The sequence below is a fragment of the Sipha flava genome, unplaced genomic scaffold (assembly GCF_003268045.1).
Source record: "Sipha flava isolate LNK unplaced genomic scaffold, YSA_version1 106_pilon_pilon, whole genome shotgun sequence".
NCBI classification, from domain to species: Eukaryota; Metazoa; Arthropoda; class Insecta; order Hemiptera; family Aphididae; genus Sipha; species Sipha flava.
Genome location: NW_020271721.1, coordinates 38,293 through 62,200, shown reverse-complemented (window position 1 = coordinate 62,200; position 23,908 = coordinate 38,293). Strand labels below are relative to the sequence as shown.

The window sequence follows — 23,908 nt, the reverse complement described above, 5'->3', positions numbered from 1 at the left end:
ACTCGTTTAAGTTTAGTAAAGTTTAGTTTTTATTTTCATCAAATTCGATTCCGTTGCCGTTAAAAAAACGGACTATGTGAAAGAGGCCTTACCTGTATGAGTATATTTTTAAAATATTTATTATTATAAATGTAAATCAATTTACTAAATCTACAAAATATTTTCAGTCATCAGATAACTTACCTACATACCAAACCAGTAACTATTTATTGAATAAAAATTAATTTTTTTTATCCTACTTAAAAAAAAAACCTAATGATACATCAAATTTTAGCTAAATTCTATTAGATTCATTATTTTTAGAATTAGCAGGTAAATAGTTGTTATTTTACCTATTTGAAAAGTTATTGTATTCAATGGTTAGTATATTAATAAAAATACTCCTTTTATATTTTATAACATTTTAATAATGTTTTGAAGTATTCGTTATAACGCATAAAATAATATGTACGCAAACATTAAATTATGATAAGTGATAATCAAGGCTCTAGAAAATATTGATTAGGTATTGGTTATTGCAATTATGGTTCATGAATAATTGAGACGTTCTGTTGAAAAATAAAATGCGTATTGAATTAACAATCACCAAGGGTATCAATATAACTTATTTTGGTTAATTTGTATTTAATTATTTTATAATTATTGAAAATTCAAAATGATCGTATTCTGCAAGAAAACTTAAATTTGCTCATAAATACTTAGGCAACAGCTATTTATTCAAACTTTTAAAATGTTATCATAATGATTTTAAAAGCTTAAAACAGATATTGAGGTCTACAGCCTAATACTTAAAAAATTATTATTATTAGATAATCTATAAAAAATAAATGTCTATATTTTTCTATCCCATTTTCTGTATTTTTTATCTATGGTTATAAAACAATAGATAAAAAATACAAATGTTCCTGGGCATTATGGTTATAAAACAATAATGCCCAGGAAAATTTAGCTAGTATATAGCATATCGTAATGACAACCACAGTATTTTTTTATCATGTATAATAAATTTCCAAGTTGTAAACGTTAAGATTATTATAAATGAACAATGGTATTCCTCGAAATTGTTTACTGTTGATTAACATTAACATTAATTTATATAATCATTAGGCTAATAAATAAAAATTACTTTTTTAAATAGTTAATATTCCACTACTACAATACGTAAAATATAGTTTATTACACAGTTAAAAGTTTAGCAACGGTTACTTTAATAGTCGACAAATTCAGTTTAAATTTAATTACAATACATTTAAAATTGATTTAGATGATTAACATTTTAATAGGTGGTCGTTTAGAAGCGTTTCTATTTAAAAAATTACTGTTTCTTTCATAGAATGCGACTTAAATTCTCTGACTCGCAAACAAAGTTTTAATTGACATTATGAAATGAAAATGAAAATTTTTATTTTTATTTTGTCAAAAATCTCTTATTAATTTTATAGATACGATTGTGCGTGTATGCAATATTAAAATTATTCTATAATATTCATCAAATGTATAAATGATAACGATTTGTGATTTTTACTGTGTATTTACTTTCCCTATCCTTGTGATGAGTATAGTGAAGACAAATATCTACCATTTAAAATGCATTGCATTGAAAGATATTTCAACTTTAAAGAACCAATTACATTGTTCATCCACATTCGTTTTATTGAATATGGTATTGAATTATGAAATTGCGAAAAAACTGCAAAGTAGTGATTCATTATTTTTATATTTATGTAGAGTTTACTTATATACATACATTTATTACATTTTTTACTTAGAAGATCGTAAAAAAATATTTTAACTCTATTTGAATATATATATTTTTATTTTGTTCATGTAATGGTGCACGTATTAATACGTATACCTATATTTATACGTCTCATCAGTTTTTATTCATATAATTAACTGTTAATTATGTTACATACACAAGCAACGTCCATATTATAATTACTATAATAATAATAATAATAATAATAAAATATAGTCATATACGTAATGCTGTATATGCTGTATCTATGTATTATATAGATACATCATTACGTGTATTACCGGGTGGGGTGTATCTATAATTATAAAAGTTAAATAACGAAATAATTTTAAATTTTCTCCCATAATCCTTAATATTTTTTATTTTTATTTTATTGTCTAAGAAATTTACACTTCATACACCTATCTACTTTTGTAAAAAAAAAAAAAATGTAATATAGGTTATAACCGGTTATAAATTTATCGGATAATCATTTAAATATTTATGCATTATAAAATGTTATTAGGGTTAAATATATTTTAATGACGATAAATCGGAGTGAAAAATGGTTTTGTTAACCTCATAATATTTATGAAACCACATTTGTTTATAATAAGTCAGTAAAATTCAATATGGATATTATAGAATTCTTGAATTTGTTTAACTGTACAAAAATAATTATGTATCGTATTATTGATAGTTAGTAAAAGTAAGTAAAACCAATATTATATGATTACAATTTATCTTAATTAATTATAAATGATATTCATATTTAATGCAGCTGTAATAAATATAGTGTTAATGTATGTAAAAATATAAATACACTAAATATAAATTAGTACTACTCTAATGTATTATTCTTATAATGTGAAATCATGGCCTAATGTCGGTGCATTTATTTTTATTAATGCAAATTAACCAGCATAGACAAGATTTTTATCACTTTTGTCGTGTTGCATAACGGTTGGTCATAAATATTAACAAATTTGTATTTTACTTTCATTCGTACTTGATATATACATTATTCGCGTATATTATTTTTTTTTAATATATTATTATACTATACATTATGTATAAGCACAAGAGATACCTATAATAAACGTATTTATATTTATACATGTGTGTGTGTGTGTGTGTGTAGAGTAGTAGGTGTATTATTACGGTCAGCCGTTATGTTGTGATTACTTATTTTTAATCACAAGTTGTCTAACTTTGCATACATCAAAGATCAGTCTTCCATAGTGCTCGCTATACATAGAAATGTATGATCATTACTTGGCGCTCAGAATGCACGACGGACGTGTATTCGTTACAGTGTCGCACATATAATATATTCTATGAGAATGAGGACAAACAGAAGTCGGTAAGCTTACGTGATACATTTATATGTACATATATACGAAGTATACAAGTAAATATACATTACGAGTATATAATACGTATACTACTTACACAATGTTTTTCGGTACGATTTGTTATTTTTGAACACATTTGTGGGTTCAATGTTCACTGTTGCATTCAATAAATTCATATGCATTACGGGATAGCGAGGGATAGCAGTTGCTACCCCGCCATTTTTATTAGGGTTGTGTTAACTATGCTACCCTATGAGTAATTCGTAAAAAGATTCAAAAATTCTTATTTTTTTTCGGATTATGATCGGATAAAATTAATATAATAAAATGATATTATTGCCTGTATTGAATTTGAACGTATGATAACTCAACAATAATCTATTTTTAGTGACTATAATAATTTATAGATTCCGTACTTCGAGAATCCGTCTTTTACTCTTAGGGCCGGTACATACGAACGATTATTTATCGGACGATCTAAAAGTTTATAAATTAATTTATAGATTATAAAGTCAGTATTGAACTGTACATTGTATGTTTTATTGTATGTTGTGCGTGTACAGTTTCTCGTGCATATTAATTCGTTGAATATACATTTTTAAGTTTATAAACAAATAACAATTAATGATATTATAATTTTATATATGGGATATGAATTATTATTAAAGAAAAAAAGAGAGAAAAGTTGAAAAATGTGGGTTCTTACTTGGACTTCATTAATGAGAATATCAATATCGATTTGTAAATCTTCATCCGCCAATTCCGTTGATTTTGATGGTGATTTGGATCCAGTAGAGCTGTCACTATCATCTTCCGAAGAAGTGGATACTATGTATAAACTTAATGTTTTAAAACAATAATTATCGTTCGTGTGTTCTAATCAGTTTATTTTTGTACATTTTTATTGAAATATTTTTATCGTACGATAATTTATCGTTATTGTGTGAACAACTCTATTTATATCCATGTAATTTTAAATATTGTAATATAACATTTTAATACGATAAAAATGTCGTCCGATAAAAAATCGTTCGTGTGTACCGGCCCTTACTCTTTGTTTTTTTTTATCGTCAGTGTACCGATTAATGATGGGCATAATCGAATGCTTTTGATAATCAAATGATTAGTAATCAAGAGATTTTTTATAATCGAGTGAATCTCTTGAAAAATCACTCGAAATGAAAATAACTTATTCATTTGGTTAAAATATTCGAATATTTTTCCTAATCAAGATAATTAACCGAAAAAATTACTCGAAATATGAATATACTTATAGTAAATAAATAACCTAAGCATACTTTTTTAATTTGTTGGTGTAATATTATTAAGTATTAATTAAATTATAATTTGGGAATAATAATAACCATCTATTAATAATGCATTATTTGTTATTTATTATTTTAAAAGAGTTTTATATTTCTAATGGTCTTAAATAGATTATAGAGTTATTAAATTATAGTTGGATAAATTATTAATTGTAGATAAAAGGTATCCATTATATACGTATTTCTATAATTAAAATAAATAAAAAATTATAAATATTATAAAAATCTCTGTAGCTTCAAACCCATTTAAAAGTTATATCACACTATTCTAAATCGCCACAAAATCAAGTCTCCCAACTCCCAAAAAAATGCCACATATACAAAAGACAACCTCCGAGTCCCACCACATTGACACTTTCCAATCCATCCCGTCATATGCTGCAGCTACTTCTAGTTCAAAACCGAACATCAATCTACAAAATTCAAATTTAAATTTAGCCTTTTCAAAATGTCTATATGATTTAACCTCCATTATGAACTATTTATTATTTTCTTTCCGCTATTATATACGGTAATATTACGTCTCTTTTTTTTATCTGATATTATTTATCATATTTATTATTATATCATTATGCGTAATTACTTTAATTATTACTTATTGTATATATACAATTATGTTACTGTGATGATTATTAGTATTTGAATTGTTGAACTATAATAGTTTTTACTGGAAGTTCTGAAATAAAAAAAGTATTTATGTGTAGTCGCAAACATTATTTATTATGCCTATAAATTTATAATGCGTACCCTTAACGTATGGCCCGGCTAAGAAGACATATTATACACAATAAGATAATAAAGAATTCGTTAACGATGAGTTATTGCCGCAATTCAGCACTAAGTAAATTATTTGTAACTTTGATTTTATGCAATAACCAAAGGTATCATTATATATTGTTTATGTTTATATAAGTACTATAGTGTTGTAGATATTTGGTGAGTATAATAAATGTTAGTTTATCAATTTATACAGCTAAGAATGTTCTTTTATCAAAAATATGGTTGAAAATATGACAGGTGAAAAATATATGACATACATATTTTGACTACGGATTCTTATCATCGCCTACATAGTTGTACTGCAGATTATATTATGTTGGGTCACGATTGTTTTTTTTTTTTTTTTTGTCGCGAAATCGTAGTAAGAATAAGTGTATGTGTGTCGTAGATGAGTGTCGAGCAAAAAAATTTGCCACTGACAATTCTTATCTTTGCCGTGTCATTGCTGTAATCGCATATATACACCATACGCATACATGATGTAAATAATAATAATAATAATAATAATAATAATAATATGAAAACGCTCCATGTGAATATCATGATTGTGCATATTGCGTATACAAACGCGTATGAGATGGAAGAAACATGATCGTTTGTAAAAATCATTGCACGAGTATATCTACACGAGGAGCAACAGTGCCCACGTATGTATAAATTATTTATGTATCATTACACAGAATGTTTCACCGTCATATTCAAATGGAAATATCTCCCTAGATATTATTATATGTTTTTCCTTTATACAGTTTAATAGAAGGGGTCAGTCAAATTAAACACTTATAGTCGAATTGATTTATTGGTCTAATAATTATAGCAAATGCATATTTATATCAAAAAGCTATATTTCCCAGTCGGTTAAGGCAGTGGTTTTCAACTATTTTCGGATCGCGACCCCCCCCCCACTTTTTTATTTTTATGTAATTCGACCCTTTCAAAAAAAAATTTTGTTTTATTCATCAAAATTTAATTTAATTACCGATAAAATATTTACATAATAAACAATTTTGATTAACTAACACTTAAAAATTTCACAAAATAAATAATTTACTTTGTTTTTTTTTTAATTAATATGGAAAAACCATTTTATCCATTATTTTTAGCGACCCCCAAACCTATGATTCAGGACCTCCTTGGGGGTCGCGATCCCCAGGTTGAAAACCACTGGGTTAAGGAATAAAAATACAAATTCAACTCTAAGTATTGAATGTACTTTCTAATAAACTCTACGAAAACACAAAAATCAATGTTTAGGGAAATATTTCCATCGAGATAATTTCGAAATAGGCCACTCTGTATTATATATTATATGTAACGTAGATATGTGGATTTATATAATTATTTTCTAATATTTATCAAATCGATTACAATTTTCGCATACACCGGACGTGAAGAGTTATCGGTGTGACTATATTTGACATGCGATACCATATATGTGTCCAATTTACACGCTCCCTCAACACTTAGTTGAATCAAATACGATAAAGTTGTGTGTGTAGGTTCTGTGCAAATGTTCGATAGTAATAACACAACAGCCGGGGGAGGAGGAAGGCAACGGGACCATTTTTCCCTGGGCCCAGTTTAGGAAAATTTAAACGGAGATCTCTTAAAGTTCACATTGATTAAAAATACTCGGTGTTACCAATAAGAGATAATTATTATAAATTTATCATTTATAAACTATTTTTCTTTATGAAATATTAATACATTTAATTAAATACAATTAACTTAAATTTATACCTTAAGCGCTATTATTCAGGCTACATTTTTAATTTTATAATTTCTAAATAGTTATAACTGTAATTTATTATGGTTATTGCCATAGTATGAAGAATGATATAATTGTATCCAAATGTATGTAGAAATTGGTTATTGCAAGTATCGATGCAACGAAATCCCAGTTTTTATTTTCTATGACTGTTTATAATTTACCTACTAAATGTTTGTTAAATGTAATAACTGGTATCTAATACATTGTTGAAAAGTTATTAAAAGTATAATTAATTATTTTGATACATTTAAATAACCTTGATAGGTTGAAGTATAGAAAACTATATTTATCAACATTTTGCAAACTTAGAATGTATTTTTTTTTTTACACTCTTATACTATTATGATGATTGAGATACTAACTAACCCGAATTAATTTGTCCCAGGTTCTAAAAATCCTTAGGACAGCTCTGAGAACAACACCTATGTAAAGTATACATTTCAAATTGGTTTAATATACTTAACACAACGTTCGAAGCGGTGACCGGTTTTCTCTGATCGTATGAGATGAAATCATGAAACCATGAAGGCCATAGATTTTTATAACATATACCTACTGAATAACGTAGTGTTGCCGGATACGATAAATCATAAAATGTGTAGTGCGTTAACGTATCTTAACATATATAATTAATAGCAATAATTAAACCGTAAGTTCATGGTAACGAATACGTACTTAAGGTGGTGGATTTTCACCACCTAAAATTGGGGGTGGGTACAGGTAACCCTGTCTGGGTCTATATAATATTTAAAAATTGGTACTTAGTAGTAGCCAATAGGTATTAAGTAGTACTTTACTACTTAATTTACGAATAAACAAAATACTGCTTTGATCATTGACCGCCAAATAATCTTAGAAGCAAATAGCATAGATATTTTGAGTTATGAACCTAAATGGAAATAATATTTTTGAGTGTCTAGGTAAAAGTGGGTGAATTAGTGGTTAAAATTTATGTTTTCACCACCTACTAAAAACTAGTTTGGCGCCACTGCCGTAAATGACATGAATGTACAAATGCTATTCAGTGGCGTGTTTTGAGGGGGGTGTGTTCTCCATGTCTGAACACCTCCTGACATTAAACAAAAAAATCCTGCGTACTAAGCCAATATGTTCGACCAAGGAGTTTTGTCCTTTTTCATTCATTATCATATCAAAAATATAAAAAAATAAGAAATAGTGATTATTCTGCTACATAATCAACTAGAAAATATAACAGAGTTAAATAATTTTATTTTCTCTTATTTTATTTAGTTTATAATGAGGATAATGCGTTAACGACCATACGTTGACTTATAGTCAGAATTACTTTATTTAATATTTGAAAGTGATTAATGATAATGTGCGAACGTGTAGTGAAATCGATTTTTTTTTTTTTTGAACTATTAATAAATAGCACATCCATTATAACTTAAGAAAATCAATGAAAACTAAAACTGAAAATATATACAGTTTAAAATAAACTGTTTGGTTATTATAGTTTTGAAAAAATAAAAATTGTGTATACATGCAGTATGTCAGTAATCTAAATTTACCGTCGAAGATTCTACGGTTTTCTAATCCAAAACCATTCACACACATCACTGGCAACAACATAGAATAATATACAAATATTACTGCAGTATAAAATATTATCTGTTGAACCATTAAAACTTAAATCGAATATAGTCATATACTCAAATTTTAATATTAATTACGTATACATGATAACTAACGATAACTGTATTAATTCACAATATATATTGTTCAAAAAAGAATTTATTTTTATAAAATAATTGTTAAACTTTTTTTTTTAAGTCCAAGTTTATTTATGCAATATATTCAGTAAGAACAATAAATATAAATGATAATACAACAAATATAAAAAAAATGCAACGTTACAACTTCATCACGAATTCATAATCAATATATATCCAACACAGAACTCAATATTAACCAAAATATAAAATCATTCTGGATTTACATTAAATTTCTTAAATAAAATATTTTAAGTGTTCCCAAAACCGTTTTTCTCGATAGTTATAAATCTAATTCTATTGAGGATACTTTGAATTGATTACTACATACTTATCCTCTGTCTGTTGAAAATAATTTAGAACCCGACTATTATAACTTCGAACTATCTAATAATTATAATCTAAATATTAGGTCTTGGAAAATTACTAGAAAAACGTGTGTCTATGAATAGTCAATAATCATAATATATGATCAAAATTTAAAATTTATTTTTAATTCGACAATATTTGGAATATTAGATTAATATTGACAATTACTTGCACTTTGCGTTAAAGTCTCCAGACTTGTTGGGCGAGTATGCAGGATACGATTATTTATTTAAACATTGATGTTTATTATGTTAACGATAGAGATAGATTAATAAAAACATTATAAATCGTACTTAAAACATTTCACTCTACAAAAGTCGAAAACATTTTTAAAAAATTATCCCGAATCCCGGTTCTACCAATTGTATACATAATACAATTTTAACGTGCAATAATAACCAAAAAACCAAAGTTAATATGCAGATATAAATAAAAAATATTGATTCAGTTTTTAAAAATTATATAGAACCAAGGTTACTTTATAAATTATATGTTATTTATTTAAAATTATAAAACGGACTGTTAGATTACTAATCTTCCTGAGTCGTTCTGTTCCCAAACCCCTGTGAATATACGGAATTAATTTTTATGTTCATACGCGATCAATTAATCGTATACAAAACATATATGCTTTACAATGTATTCACATTAAAATCATCAGATCTTATAGTCGTGTTTGTATGAAATTCACTAAATAATATGTGTCTACATAAATATTAAATATAATAAGTTTATATGTAATTAATAATTATTGATAAATCGTGAATATAAAAATAATTGTATTTAATTCTGCAGTCTGCATATACATATGGCCATGAAACCATGTCCAAGGCGTTGCCGGTCCATTTTGATTTTACATTCTCGAATGTAGTGTTCGTTTATCAGATAATATCTACGAGGGACGTCCAGAAAGTAAGGTTACAACATGTGCTTAAAATTGGAAAACGAATATGTTTAAATGGAATTTACCAGATAAGTGTCATATCATGTCATTATTTCTCTGCATAATCGTCATTGAAGTTAATACATTTTTGAAGCCTATAAGGACCAATTGTTGTATACCTTCGTCGTATACTTTCCACTCCACAACCCGAAGACACTTCTCAAAAGCATCCTGGACCGTCTCGTCATTTGAAAACTGTTGTCCACCCAAAAAGTCCATCAATTTATTGAAGAAATGATACTCCGATAGTGATTTATTCCATAAATGAAACAAGCAGGTACTGAGTAACTCGATAGTATGAGGTCTGACACTATCATAAAGGAATGATACACCACGAGTCAGCATTCCTCTCTTATTGTCTTCGAATTTTTTTCAACTTATTGAGTATCTAATAGTATACAGCTGAATTTATGATGATTCCTTTAGGCTTAAAATCGACCAATAATATCCCTTTCAGTCCCAAAAAACAGATGATATGATCTTCCTTTCTGAATATTGGATATTGAATTTTTTATTTGATGGTGAATGGGTATGGCGCTACTATAGAGACTGCATTTTTAACTCATGAATATAGTGACACACCCACGTTTCGTTACTAATCACAATTTAGTTAAGAAAAGATTTTTATAATAATACATTGTATACATCCGTAAAGTTCGAAATGAAATAAATAAAAAACACTGTAGAAAATCGACTGATTTAAATCGTTTACACGCAACTAACCATCAGATTAGACTTATTGTCCAGAAATAATAATCGTGTACAACGAACAATAATAACTACATAAACACTATTGCCGCTTATGCTTGATATTTTATCTATATGTCTGCAATTCGATGCTTATAAAAGAACGGTTCCATGAGAAAAGAACGGGGGTCAGAATAGCAAAACGTTTTTGGAAGACAAAGCGTCAATATAGAAGCAATAGCAGACTATATGACCTTGTGAGTTTGAATAGAACAAAATATTAATTGTAATACATATATAACTTTTAAATTAAAACTATAGTGTTAAAAAATTTACTATAAGAGAAGAGTTATACGTGTTTATCAATTTTTATATTATTTTTTTTATTTCTTCTATCCCAATCTATATTATAATACAACAATTAGGTAGGTAATTAAAATACAAAAATAATAAATTATAAATATGTCGACTCCATCTGATTTTCATTTGCCAGCATCGGTGGTATCGTTCAAGTCACCATACCAAAAGAGGAAATCTACGAAATATTCTATTTACAGTAGTATCAATCAAATATGGAAAATACTATGAGCTAGGTAACAAAGAACTATAGAACAATATTATACTAGATTTCGGTTTAATGTTGTCCTAAGACCTTCATTAAAATAATCAAGGTGTCAAATATAAAAAAATCGTTGTAAGAAATCACTAAAAATATGTTATTGTTAAGTGGTCAATCAATTTAAGGGCTATCAACGTTATGCATGAAAATTTAATTGCAAAATAAATCCAAATGTCGTCAAAGTTTACCTAATTTAAATAAATAACAAAAAAAAAATGTTATCTAATAAATATAATTAATAATATCAAATAAAATATAATATGTATCCAATAAATATAACAAAACATGTTTTAATATAATAATGTAATATTGTAATAATGTTTTAATATTTATTTTAATATTTGTTTACTTATATTAATTGATTTTATTGAAATAAATATATATTATAAATGTATTAATAATATTTTACGTTAGCCATAATACAATTGGCTAAAGTTACTTTAGCCGGGTAATGCGTTTATTATCAAATTTTGGATTTTGGCTGTAACACATATATTACACGCTTAAAATTGCAATGCAATTTTATTACTTGTAATAATATATAATCTAAAACTAATAGAATAGATTTTTTTTTATTAGAACACGCATAAGTACGACATTTAACAGATGTAGGTACTTATTATGCATATTGAGTATAGATTATTATTGTATTATCGCAAATTAAGAGAAAAAAAATGTAAACGCTGTTTACGTACTAACAACGTGCATGTACACATAAATATATAAATACGTACTACGAAAACAATAGAAATAATAAAATTATATGTGTAAATAGTATTATAGACACTGAAGCTCTGTTTGCATGAAAAAATATTGTGAAACGCGAATCAAAGCCTCAAACATAAAATTATTAAGAATTTATTCTTTGTGAAAACAATAATAATTTTTCGAGGAAAAAAAAACAGGAAATACCAAAATAATATAATATAGGTACTAGTAGGTATATAAGTATGAATTTGTGTAACAAAGTATTAAATACAATGTGAAATGCGAACCAGCAAAAGATCATTAGTACAATAACCGATAATACATTGGTACGTGTGTGATTTAGAGTTTAATTCCAGAAATCGGTTGATTCGTAAAGCTAATGCGAAAAGAAAGTGTTTTTAATATGAAATACTCGTTTGACGACGTTTCAAAATTCAGCAGTATCAGAGTAAATACAAGACATCTGTATATACTAGATATATATTTATTATTTATATACACCGTTTGTTCCTAAATAAAATCTATTACATAAATATAAATATATTTAAAACTGTCATTCAATATTTCTATTGATTATTGATATTTAAAAATATGAGTTGAAATCCTGTTTTTGAATGATGATGTTTTTTACTTAAAATTTAAAACATTTTATATCCTTTAAAAAAATTTAGTGATATAAGTCTAGTTTGAATTTCGTGTGTTAAGTGCTTGTACATGAACTTGTATTTATATTTTATAATGACATCATTATACAATTTTTATATTTTTAATTATTCTTTAAAAATATATTAATATATGTTGATAAAATTACATCTGCTAGATTTACCCAAATAAATCATTAATACTTTAAAATATCGATATTAGATTTTTCATTTTGACGTTGGACAATCCGATAGACTCGAATGAATTATATTGTGTATTATAAATTGTGTCGTGGCTGTTGCACGTAAAAATCAGTTAAGTTTATAAGATTTTTTACTAGACCATACCATACATGAAGATAATCGTGTACACCACGTTAATCTCACGCAAAGATTTGAGTCCATGTATAATTGTATTCTTTCACGAATACGCGATATTTTTCTCGTTTTTTATGTACATCCTGTGGAATTAATTTTATGAGTCAGCTACTCTCTTTTTCTACGCATATTATTATTTAATCATATGAACTAACTCGTGTATAACTAACATTATATTTTAAAAAGACGTATTAGCTACGAAGAGCCCACACATGTTTAGTTATAAAAATATCAATAAAAATATTTTAATAATATCTAATATTATGTGTGTAGTAGTCGATGAAATAATGATCGTTTTATATTTTAACAATGTGATTTTGTACTGAATTATATGTACTTAAATACTTGTTAACTAACTTGTATGAGTAACAATGTATAAGTATCAATAACCTACCTAAATACGGGTTCCATACGCACTCGATTTAATGTACTTATAGATTAGATGAGTGTCATGCGCGAATGGTATTGACACTTAAATAATGAGGTCCTCGTTTTCCGATATGAAAATAAACACGACGTGTGTATTGTATATTACGCAAAATTTGGAATTATGGCAAAATGTTCACGATTTCACGTTTAATAATAATTTCCCCTAAATCGAATCATTTGTATCATATACGATGATGATTGATGATATATATATATATATATATATATATATATATACGATATAAGGTGAAACCAATTTCAACTGAAATAAATCTGAATTCAAGTGCAATTATTTTAGTACACGAATAGCTGCTGCGTTCTGCATCTCTAATGTTAGCGAAAGACGGATACAAAATTGGTAAGTAATAGTGAAAAAAAAACGTATGTGAGCGGTAAAACCTCTAATCCGTTGACGTTGTCCCCTCCGAATGCGTATAACATAGTATTACCTGAAATCTATGCCGCTTTGTGGTCACTGGGTTGCGACCTACATTGGTGTCACCGCTCGGTGGCATATAGTCATTGTGTCTCGATATTCTTTTCGAGTACCTTGAGTTCAATATGACTGCGGTCACACTCGATCGGTTTTCGTTTTTTTGTTGATATTCTTACGAAAATGATCACTATATAGATATCAGTGTTACAAAGTTTTTATTTAAAAATATTTGATGAGTCTTCAAATATGTTTTAAAGTATTGAATATTTTTTAAATATTTTTATTTTTGTAGTATTTTAACAGTATTTTAAATACTTTTGTCACTACTGAATGCTATTTTATAGAATATTTTTACTGATTCTTATTATATTTTAAAAATTATAATTTATTTTGTTTATAATCCTTATAAAATAAAAACATCATGCCATCGTGCCTAACATTATTACGGTTATATTATAACCTAATACATTTTAATTTTTATCATTTTTGGACTATTAGTCGTCGCTTTTGTCAATCATTAACTAAATTATTAGTTTTTCAAAGACACCGTTCATCGAAAGACAATCGAAGAGTACCAATTTTGTAGCTTTACTTATTATTATGGCTGCTCGGTTGTTTTATATAATCGATTAATCGATTAATAAATTATTTTCCATACTTTGTAAATAATTGGTATAATCGAAAATATTCGAAAATTAATCATAATAGATATTATTTATACATTATGTATTAGAAAAATATATTAAAAATTTAATATAATATATATGTAAAATGTTCTCGAAGAGATCATGAACTCACGGTATTGTTATTGAAGTAATTATAATCATAACTTAAAAACGTTCTTTAACCACTATTAAAGTCTAAACTTGCGACGTTAGCGATATCTAATATAAAATTGATATCTCTTCCATTTCCCCATAGCGTAGGTATCTGGCTTGTTTATAGACAGATAGATTATTTGCTCATTTTAGTATAAATATATCATGTAGGTAATTTAATTTAATTTCCATGCAGTGTATTTGTACACAATGGGTATACATTTATATTAATAACATTCATAAATTAATAGTAGATATTATTTTTTCTTTTGTATATTTATTAGTCATAGTAAATTTACGCTACTTATGTAGAATGTGCTTACATTATAGATATTTAGGCGTGCATTTATTATACTTACGGTTATATAACAAGTTTGAAATATATAAACGTATATGTATATACGTTACGTTTCTGTTTTAGCCCTTCTTCGAAAAACCCATAAATAAGCATATAAAACAACTCCTGGTTTTAGTATTCTTTCCGGCGGTCAAAAACATTAAATTTTTTGTTAGGAGTAAAAATTAAAAAGGGTACTTTGTTTATTTTTAAATATATTTCAATTTAAACATTATTTTAAATAGTCTATTTTAAAATATTATAATGTGTGCAAGTTTAATGTATGTTAAATGCATAATAATAACTAGATAACCTATGTTCCAAAAATTCAACATTTTGCAGGATATTGTCAAGTTATTTACGAAAAGTATAAGTAGGCATAGACATAAGCCCGTGGGGCAAGGGTGGGCAATTGCCCTCTAAAAAAAATTAGGAGGTGATATTTATCCCCTCCTAATTTCTAGGTCCCCCTTTGATATTTAACATACCTTGTTTTAAAATAAGTTCAAAAAAGCTGGTTATAGCTATTACCATAACATTTTTTTTAAATCTTAATTTTAAATTTTTGCTTATCTAACATAATGTTAGAAAATGTTAGAAATTGTATATTATTATATGTAGTAGCGTTTAGACTATAACACCCTTTTCGTTAGATATGTAATAATAGTTTTGCCCTCTCCTAATAAATTTCCAAGTTACGCCTATGTAAATAGATACGTAATTTTCTAGAATTTAATGAGTAAGTTTCGTTCCATCAAAGTTGTGAAACTCATTTAGCTGCACTCCACCTTCTCAGTGCAACAGTCATGTTAGTTACCCGTTGAGTATGTATAGATACCACCGACGCAGACGTGAACGTATCAGGTTTAGATACTTTATGTAATTACGGAATCTATTTGCCCACTGGGTATTAAGTAATGTATTTTTTTATATTCTTTATATATATATATATTACCGACAATATGGATAATTCAGGTATTTTGCAAAATGCCTAGGCATTATGCATAATGGCAATTTTTTTTTTAGACAAAGTAAAAACCATTTTATATTATGTTATATTACATTAAGATTCATATAATTATTATACATTATGACTCATATTACAGACAAAATTAAATTTTTATTTATTATTATATTATGAATATTATATAAATATTTTACTTTAACTTCTATTTGCTTATTATAACATGTTGTAGAAAAGTGACATTTTTAAGTGCACAAAATGTTATTTTTAAGGTGAATACACTTTTTATTTTAACACTTACAAACACATTTTAAAAATCCTTGGCCAATTCTTGTGGATTGAATTTTTATCAACTCACTATACTGTTCATGAGATAAAAACTAGTATTAGTGGCCAAATTTTTTAAAAAATGTTATAGTTTGTCATAAAATATTGACTTCATAATATGAAGTTGATATTAATCGTATCCATAGTTGTAACACAAAACGAGACGTGAAAATTTTAAGAACAATGACGATATTGTAATGAAATTATCAGTACGTTCAATATTGTACCTCAGAATTATTATTGTAGTAGTAAAATTATATACATTTTTATTGCGTTAAATCGTGCATGCACATTTATGATAAACGATAAGTAAATTCGTTGGTAATAGACGATGCCCAATTTTGCTTGTTTTCATCATATTGCCTACTCTACGATTGGCATTAAACATAATACCTAGGCAAAGCTAGTATTATGTATATTGCCCAGTGAGTTTTGGCATTATATATAATGTCTAGGTATTTTGTAAAATACTGGATTATCCATAATGCCGGTAACATATATATATGTATATGTGATGTACACGTATAATAATAATAATAACTAGGGAACGGATTTATATGTAATAAAAATACAGAAATATGTACATATATACGTAAGTATAATTTATAAAATATGTGCTAAAAACATCCAAATATGTAAGAAAAAAATTTAATTAAAAAAAAAAAAAAATTATAATTATTAATTATTATTTAAAACGGCTAAATGATCGTTCCACATTAACCTACATCGGTTGATTAAAGCATAATTGAAGCGCATAATATCAGAAGGCGGTAATTCCATTTTGGGTGTCTGTCACTCATTATGTCATTGATTAATTGAAAATCAATATAGCCTGGAATTTTTTTCTGTAACAGTATGAATTTTCTTTTTTACAACATCTCCTATTGGTCCGCTTACGAGATTTCATTTTGCAATCGTTGATTCAACAATTTGCATACTTTCATTTAAGGACATATTTTTGTTTCTAATTTTGTAAATGTATGTGCAATGAAACTAAAATTCACCGAGATGAAAATTAAATTAGTTTTTAATGTTTCATTTTGCACAATATTTTGAGCTTTTCTAATAGCGATGAAAGTTACTGGATCTAAATTTGAAATAATTTCTTGTACTTTTGTACGAAGAAGACGTATGGATGATAAAATGATAAGATATGTTTAAAAATATTTACAAATTACTGGAATATGTAAAAATATGTAATTATACCAAAATATGTAAAAATATGTAAAATAAAAGTAGCATCATATTAATAGGAATGATTTAAATCATGAACATTTCTTCGAATCTTAAATATCTCTTTTTAATAAAAATATGTATTTACATATAAATCCGTTCCTTAATAATAACCAAACAATAATGATTAATAGTGTACATGTAGATAGTAAAGACACCTTATATGCAAACCCATGAGGACTGAAGAGTTTTCATTTTAAATTATGTGAGTAGAATTTTTTTGATAGAAATCAAAAGACTGCTTGATATATACCAGCTGTACTAGGGAGGCTACACACCACCGTATATCCACCGTATATAATTAGACTTACGTATGCTATGGATAAATTATATGACCATGATTTGATTAGTTTCGGCTGAATACGGAATATATATCTATGCTACCTTCATTGTATGTCTCGGATTGCTGATTAGTATAAAAATTACAAAATTTATAAATCTCATTGTGTAGAATGAAAATTGGCATTTCCTATTCGCAACATTGACGGTCTAATACAGTGTCGGTCTAGCTCATGATTGGGCTCCTGGCAAAAAATATATAATGGGCCCTTAAACAACATAATATTAAAGTGAGATTTAATAAATACCAACCAAAATTTTGTTTTATCGCTACGCTCGAACTCTATTACAAAAATTAATTTATTTTTGTTTTATATTTTTTCAAAGCTAATATTATAGAATTAACATTGTGTTCGTGTATGTGACCGTTAACAACACTTATCTCAGTTTTTATTTATATTTGTTCGATTTTGATAAAAAAATAAAAACTATAAACTATAGCGGTTATACTTAGTTCTTAGTTCTTACGTCAACGATATTTTTAGATAAAGATAATTTAAATTTAATTCAGGAAAATAATTATTTATATTTTTCATGTTAACGTGGTTGCATTGAGTTCGGGAGAAGATGAGAAGTTCAGGAGGTTAGATGATCCACAATTATTATAATATTTCTTGAAAAAATTGGCTTCTTGAAGACTTATATTCTTTAAATGTGCCGACTATACGTTAAAGTTAAAACTAAACTGGCAAATGCTCCAGTTTCAACCCCTCCCCCCAAAAGATAACACTGATTTAATTGTATAGTAAAATGAAACATCACTATGCCAAAACCCGTGAGGGATTCCATAAAATAATGTAAATGTTTACAATGATAATTATGAATAAACTAAAAAACAAATATTTTATGATCATATTGATTTTTTGTTTCCATGAATACATTTAAAATCCACTTTCAGCTCTAAAAAGTGGCCTTTTTAAATAATCTGACCCATAGTTCTCTAACTGTGTATCCACCGCAGGTCGGACCTTTATTTTAAAAATAAATCTCAGGGGCCTCAGCAATTGCCAGGTTATCCATGTGGGCCAGACCGACAATGTTATAGTATAATACATATAATAATATTATCTGTATATAAGCTATTCATAAGTTATTAATAATCGATAGACGTTCACGATATTTTCTAAACAGACTAATAGGTAATAATTATCGTTGCTCTGATGAATCAGTCAAATTTCCATACTTAATTTAATTTAAACTGTATGCAAATTTTAAGATAATTTTACAATTAAAAGTATCAAAACAATTAACGCGATGTATACCTTAAGTATTTATATACGGTGATTCATTGAAATATTATACACAAAATATGGAAGTAAAAAGGTCGCATTTATTAAAACAATCTTATGAACGACCTAAATATAAGAAAGTAGAAAATATATATTTTAATAGACAAATAGGCAAAAATCGTCTTATCCGCAATCTCCTATATACGTGACTCACTACACAGGCTTTGAAATAGAATAATAATATTACAAATTATATGGAATATTTGCAGACCTATTCATGCAACAATAATTGTTACCAAAAAAATGTGTTGAGCTAAACGACTATTATCCTGTATGTACCCGTATGTATTGTATCTATGTATTATATGGCAGAGGTGAAATACATTTAAAGATGTCGCAAAGCTTATTGTAATTTTGCACTGATTAAAAATGAAACTGTTTAAACTGTTTCTGTAAATATATCTCCTACCATACCTACAACACCATGGTTCCACAACCTTGATATTCATCGAAAATGCATAACATCGTTCTCCCGCCTCCGGTTTGGACATACTCGACTTCCTTCTCACTCCTTTAAACTGTCACTGAACGATTCCCCTTACTGCACACTACACCATGACCCTATGGTCTGTGATATTAACCATCTACTCTACATCTGCCCCAGCCTATCAACACATCGTGACCACCTACTATCTATTTTGAACACCTCCAACATCCCTTCCGATACAATAAATATTTTTTCTAATAAACAAAAAAACATCATTTTAAGTATACTATCTTTCTTTAACCATTCAGGCTTTTTAATCTAATTTTATTTTATACTGTTCTAATGCTTTTGTAACAATAATTGTATTTTATAATTCGTAATTGTTGAAACTAATTGTATTTACAAAGTTTAAATAAAAAAAAAAAAAAAAAAAAAACTGTTTCTGTATCCGTAAATAGATATTTAATTGTTTTTGTGTTATTAGATATTTATATCCGTTGATAATATCAGTTACGAATTACGATATCTACTAAAACAGTTGGCTGTAGGATACTTTTAAGGAGCATGTCTTCATATGTTTAAGAAGTCTTTACAAAAATAAAATAGTCATAATACATTTTAGGAGAAAACATTGAAAACATAGTGGAAGAATTTAATAAGTAATATAAATAAGTATAAATTATTATTAATATAATACCTAAACTACAAAATAAAACCAAAATTATTTGAAAAGTATTTGAATATTTACTCAAAATTTTTTGAAAATATTCTTTACAACACTGCATATAATTTAGAATTTAATCAAAATACAAATGTTTTTGCAGAACATATTTTTTTATTTATTTATTTATTTTTTTTGAATTTAATAGAAAAAAGTTAAAATCTATATACATTAATACAATAATTATTAGTGCAAAATATATACACAAGGTGTGAGTAACATGAAAAAGGAGTTCATTGACACTGCTTCAAAAAAGAATATAATTAAACATTTTATTTCTTAGGTTTTTCACGCTTAAAAAAATCTGTTAATAAAATTGAAAAACAACAAATAGTTTGACTTGTATAATTTGTTCTGATATTTAAATCAAAAACTGATGCATAAAACTTTTGTTTTAGATATACTACCAACTGTTTGATTGCAGAATAAGTAAAAAACATTGATGTTAAGTCAACCACTCTCTATTTGATGTTCGAAATTTAAAATAAGTCTATGCAATAATATTAATGTCATTATTATACTTGAATCATATTCCTTGGTTTTTGATCAAAATTACTATATCGCTAATAGTAAATGAAAAAAAAAAAACGAATATATTATTCAGAAAAAATGATTTTTCGGCAAACTTCTGAAATATTATTATTTTGAGTAATTACTGATATATGATATTCATAATGAAAAAACATGTAGGGCATGTTATATTAAAATACGTGCCTCGCAGTAAAATTACGAAAACCTCTAGAATTCCTATATACTCGTAATTCTGCGTGACAAGATAGAAAAATGCTAACCTATACAAAACGATATTTTGTGGTTTTTAAAAATTGTACATGTTTTAGTCTGAAAAATAATATGACAGGATCGTAGTAAGCAAAAAACAATTTTTGAAATTACAAATAGATAATAATTTAAATATACACGTATTAAATAATATCCAATTGCTGCATGCAAAGCATACCTATACATGCAATGTATTGTGTAAGACACAATAAATATTAATCTTTGAATTGCAGTTTCGACAAATATTTATTGGGGACTGTCTGGGGTATGTTTATTATTTATATCATGAGTGAAAGGAGGGGAAAGAAACCTAAGCAGTAGTATATTCCTTATATAAAGCTAAATTATAGATTATATACCTTGTATTATTGGCACTACCGCAACTATAATTCAAATCCGTTCAGAAAAAGCAGAGTTAGTAGTCTGTAAAAAGGGCATATAAATTATATTATAAAAGTCAAAGGTATTTTCTAATCATTTTTAGACGATAGTAGAAATAAACAGTTTTCGTTTTAAATTTTCAAGTTTATTTTCAATTATAATGTATAATCGATCACCGAGATGATCTTTCAAAAATAAATACGGAATAGAGTATGTGTGCGTGTGTGTATGTATGTGATGTGTGTGTCAGTCGCGTATACATAATTTTTGTATTACCTACACAAATCATAATTTTTATTTTATCATATTTTTTTTTCGTTTCTAACGCCCTCACGCTAAGAATATTATTTTAAAACATTTAAAAAAAATGCTTAGGATGATATGACTCTCACATCCCCCCTCGTATACGCAATTAGTGTGTGTGTGTGTGTGTGTGTCTTATCGATATTATATATTCTTTCATCATGTTTTTATCCAAGTCAAGGGACGGTGGTGAAAAAATATATAGTTGCCTTCGAATCTATCACTTCCAAATTATTTAAATTGTATTTAAAATAATAAAATTATACGATTAGTTCCAAAAAATTACATTTAGCCAAAATTAGTTTAAATTCTAAATTAACGTTAAAGCTATACTGATTGTTTAAGTAAAACAAAATGGGTATTTGACAAGGTAAGGTTATTTGATAATCAACAACATAGACATTGTTCGATGTATTATAATAATAGTGTAGTGTAGTAATAATAATAGTGTCAATGTATGGATTACACAGGTATAATTTTTCACTGCACGCAACTATACCTATTTCATGTTTCATTGCGAGAAAATAGTAATTCAAATCGAATATTCGATGAAATAAAAAATGCACCGCTGAAATCGAGCCGATGCACGCACATAAATTTATACAACAACGCTATGCAACAATATCGTATAATTCGTGTCGAATTAAATATTGTGAAATCTGACCGTATCCGTTGGTGTTAGGTCTAAGATTACGGGTACATATAATATGATCTGTTGAATAAATAAATATTTGCCGTATGCACTCGTCGTTGCACACTCAAATTATTATATATTTCTAGCGCGTGTTTTCCGCTCAATTGGTGACATGTGGATAAAAAGTCGTTAAGACCAAAGGACCGGAACATAGTTACATGGTTTTACGATAATAGGAGCAGAGTATGTGAACATCCTATATTTGACTACCACACCACATCTTAATTACATTTTTAAAATCGTTCACATCGTTCACCTTTCCGGTGTGCTAAACTTGTTATTTTATTTATGTTTATTTATGAATGTTATTTTAATTCGTCCAGTTGACAAAAGGTCCTATTTCAATCTAATTTGAATAATATTTGATTAATACTGAAATATATCATTTTGGTAATTCAATTTGCGAATGAAACACTTCTGTATCATATATATATATATATAAATTTGCGCTAATCTGATTTTTCAGAGGATGCTTAAAAAACGTGTAAGTATATATATAATATATATTATATGTATATTATAATGTACAAATAATTAAATAAACTCAAGTTTATTTTTTTTTTGTATAATTTTGTAGTATACTAGTCCCAATGAATATGTTTTCCTTGAATCTCGTATACATTTTTCAGATAGATTCAATTATTTATGATTCGTACTTTTGTAATTCATTGTAGCTCTTATATTATCAGAAGAAAATTTTGCACGAAAATTGAAACATTTTATTTTAATTTTTCTATTATGAAACATCATTTATATTTCACCAAATATTTTAAAATAAATTACATTTAATTTGAGCAATATCAGTTCAAATACAGGCTCCTTACTTTAAACTTAAATTGTATGGCGTCATCTATGACATTTTGGGGGTTCCCGGGAATTCTTAATTTAAAAATTAGCAGCCTTCAATATTATCCATAAACACTCGTCATATTTTTAATATATTTATATAACAGTATGTATTTATTTTCGGTTTATTTTCTTGTATTTATCTTCTATTTTTGCGGCTAACAGTCGTCTTATTTGTGTTAATATCCCATTAAGGTGCGTTTATATTATAGTTTAAATGCGAACGAATACAAATATTTATTTATGGATGAACTCAAATGTGAATTCGCAAACCTTTTCGTCGAACCATTAACATTTATCGTTTGGCAATTGCTAGCCTTTGCTCCCAACAACCCTGGTCTCCGAATACAATTACAACAATTTTTTAATGTCATCAGACTATTGGACTCAGTATAAACTATCACCACCACCACTTATGGGTACTACCGCCCAACCAAAATATGTGTCGCTGCTGCAACACATGGACATAGGGTTCGGCGCCACTGACAGAGTATTTACATCGTACAATAGATTATAACATTAAATAGCTATTAGGAT

General features: G+C 26.9%; 1 protein-coding gene across 1 annotated transcript in view; it reads left to right on the top strand.

Annotated features, from left to right (window-relative positions):
• LOC112685282 (sushi, von Willebrand factor type A, EGF and pentraxin domain-containing protein 1) overlaps positions 1-23,908 on the top strand; it is a 58,607-nt gene that overhangs the window by 22,157 nt on the left and 12,542 nt on the right. The gene's annotated exons all lie outside the window — the stretch shown is intronic.